This window comes from Magallana gigas, chromosome 4 (genome assembly GCF_963853765.1).
Source record: "Magallana gigas chromosome 4, xbMagGiga1.1, whole genome shotgun sequence".
Classification (NCBI taxonomy): Eukaryota; Metazoa; Mollusca; class Bivalvia; order Ostreida; family Ostreidae; genus Magallana; species Magallana gigas.
Genome location: NC_088856.1, coordinates 23,015,677 through 23,019,521, shown reverse-complemented (window position 1 = coordinate 23,019,521; position 3,845 = coordinate 23,015,677).

The following is a 3,845-nucleotide window of genomic DNA, read 5'->3' as shown; positions in this document are numbered from 1 at the left end:
CGCATGAAACACAAAAGAAAGTCTTTTTTGTTTTGCTTCCAAGAATCGGAAATTCTGTTACAAAAATACCATGTAAGGGGTTAATATGTAAACCATTATGAAAATGCCCAACTTTTCAAAACTTTTCTAAATATGATCGTATCTGTACTAGGGCCGGGTGATGTTGCGCGCCCATTACAGAGGTCACATCAAGTTCCCTGGGACGACAATTGCTTTTACCATTATATTACACACGTACCATCTTTTCAGCAGATAAATTGTCCCCATTCTTTTGTCATATCCTATCATTTAGACCTTTATTTAAGAATTTAAAAACATTAAAGACATAACAAAATTACCAAAATATCCAATTTTATAATAGTTTTTCGTAATTAGTCTGAGTTATTTTTTGTTTCTTAGTGTTTCTTTTCTATCAAGCATAGACGCAATTTCTCGTTCCTGGAAACTTGGGTTTCTTAAAGCGATATATTATGCAAATCTTCCTTACCTAAACCAAAACGGCAAAACGCTTAATAATGCAGTGCACTCTGCTGTTGAAATAGATGTGAAATAGAGTGATGAGATAAATGTTTATTAAATACAGTTGTATACGCACGGCAAACGTTCAAAAAGTCCTTGTTTATTGACAAATGATGAATTTTGCACATATTGATTTTTATGAAATGGAACCCCCCCCTTTTCCAAATTGCTGGATCCGCCTCTGGAACAACACAATAAAACAAACCAACCCGTTTTCTTTCTTTGAGTAGAATGTCATTAAAAATATGCTAATCTTTTATAATAAAAGTTTACATTAAATCAAAGCGCACATCTTTAGTAGAGTATTATTAAGTACGATGAGCAGAAAATACAGTGTAACTAAGTATGCTAGAGTGAAAGTAGTTTATTTTTATAAGAAAATTTTAGAATTCATATCTTTAACAAAATCTATTAATAAAAGGTTTTGGAAAGAAGATAAAACTTTAGTAATTCAAACTTATCATACCGTCTTAATGAAGAAAAAATACTTATCCACCCACTTCTATCATGAGAGTGATTGTAAGTTCGTCACCTGACAGATATGACGGTTGATTTCAAATAACTAGAGTAACTTCCCTTGTACCGTACACCGTATATCTATTGACCCCATGTACAGTATCTGTTACATGTAGTAAGAAAAATGTATTGTTAAAGTTAACGAATAAATTTGTTTATCTATCAGATTACAAAACTGTTTATTATATAAAAAAAACAAACTCAAATTACGATTAATAATTAATAATTTCATAATTTAGCTGAAAGGGTCGTAAATCCTGCATGATATTAATTTCATATTTCACTTTTCATTCGATTTAATCAATATCGTGACATCTGATTGATTTAAAATCATAGCGCCTCGTTATTTTTCTTTACAATATAGTATGTAAAGATAACAAAATGTAGACCAACCCATATCGTCATAATTGTGTGCTTTTTATCGATATGTTCTTCACTTATTGAAAGGTAGAAGACATTCATCATTTCTCTCTTGTTTTCCTTGTCCAAAGTACAGTATACCACGATTAGGAAAGAGTTTTTCGATATTGTAATTTCTTAAACTTCATAAGTCTCTTGACATTGCAATTTAACTTGGGAAGGGGGTGGGGGTGGGGGGTGGGGGTGGGTGTCGCTCAGTTGTGAATATGTAATTGAATTGATCATGTGTATATGGAAGGAGAGGTCGAATTTTGCTTTCATAACGTGTGCCCAATTAATCCATTTACACATATTTTTACAATAGAATATATTCAAATCAAAGACGAAGTCAACGCTTTGTGAAATGAGATCACATCTTGTGATCACATTTCGCCACATCAGGGGCAAAGCAATATAGCTGTCTATTGGGATAAATAAAAACATTCCACACTGACAAACAGGAAAAAATAGCCCGCGATTAACTTCCTGGAGTATGGGCGTGTCACTACAGAGCTGCAGAAACAATAGCATCAGCTGATGGATCTAAGGGAGTTAGCCAAAACGTACACGGGGTTGGTCATGAACTTCCACGATATATCAGAAGCTGGGCGATACACCAATAACTATACTAATAAATACACGCTGGGTGACTGGGGGGTCATCTATGATCGAGGGGAGAAACGATACAGACTCGACAGATCGACCAAAGGAGGAAGACAATATTGATATGAGATTGAGAACAAGAATTTATGCCGAGTTGAGTATACACCCAGTATCTCAAGGCTTGAACATCTGTTTATTGCTCATCTAAAACAAACCAAATGGAAGCTGAAACAATAGTAAAAGCCATTCGATGGTATCGACCTGCAATTAAAAATTCAAATCTAAATGCAGTTTTGTGCAGGTGAATTAATATATTGTTATTAATTCCGTCACTAATTTAAGGTATTTGCTTACCTGCGCAGATTGCTCGAGTTGCACTTTTCCGGTATCTGTAGCTGTTGTTGTCTGCGATGTTAATCATTTTTTTTTTTTAGCTTTCAATTGGAACTTTAAACAAAGTATATTTGGATAAAAATTATCAAAATTGGTACAAATTAACGGGCATGATCTTATAAAGAGGAAGAAGGTTAACACTAAGAAGGGAGGATGGATTTAGAACTCTGAAAACAGGGCAAGATATTAACGCCAATTCCTCTGGATAGGGTAGATTGAGAAGTTAAACGATTTATAAACTAGAAATACTAAATATGAGTTGTCCATCTTGTTCCATCATTAAAAAGATTGTTCTTTTCCTAACTAGGTTACTGTGACCTCTTAAATAATAATTCCTCCTCAAGGAATGCGTAATCAATACAATGATGACCTCGATATATGGTATTCTAAGTACGTGTTTTGTGCATATATAGAGAGAAAAGTATAAAAATCCACGGCGAATACTTGTACTCTTAATAATGTTATAAAGTTAAACAATAAATCTAATTTGCAGTTTTAAGTAAAGATTGCACACTTACAATATGCTCAAAACCGCCCGACTTCCGATTCTTTTTTTCCCTTAAATACTCTATATATACACTGCACATAGAAACATTCTAACAAGAGCTTGGACTTTGCGAATTGAGTAGTTGTGTCGAACAGCAATAAGACGAAAATCTGTCTATTTCAATTCATTGCTGGCCACCTAGCCACATGTGACGCTTTGAAATAAAGAAGATTTTTCTGACTTTTGAGCTATGACTAAACAATTTGTGTATATTTAACTTGAAACCAGCGTCATTTTTAACTTGAAAAGAAAACTGCATTTGACCGAAAGTCCAAGGTTAACGTACGTGGTTCTACATGTATTATAAAAGATTTCCATCATACATTTGACAGTGTGGATGTCTTCAGTCTGCTAAAACGGCAAAGGTGTAAAGTTAAAATAATTGCTATTTTTTTCTTGTGTTATTCTAATAAACTGTTTTATTCTAGTGTACACAAGTTCTTTGAGCTTGATATTAATCTAACATGCATTTTGCAGGTATCTGAGGTATGGCCAATATTTAAAACAAACACAATCCACTGGAATTTGTTGGCACCTTATTCTAAAAAAGAAGACATATTTTGAATATTGTTTTTTACTATTTTTATCTTTAAAATAAACATACACATGTACATGTTAAATGTACATATCCCATATAACAAATATACTTGGTCATAGTCATAATCTTACATGATTATTTCAACACTATGAAGTTTCAGATCAATTATTTCTGAAGAAGACTGAGTAAATATATACCATAGTTGTGTTCATTTACAATAAAAATGTGTCTTAATTTAACAACAGCACATGGAAAAGAACAAACTAGCACATCAGGATTAATACGTTACAGTACATGTATCATTGAACAAAAACTTCAAATTATTATTAA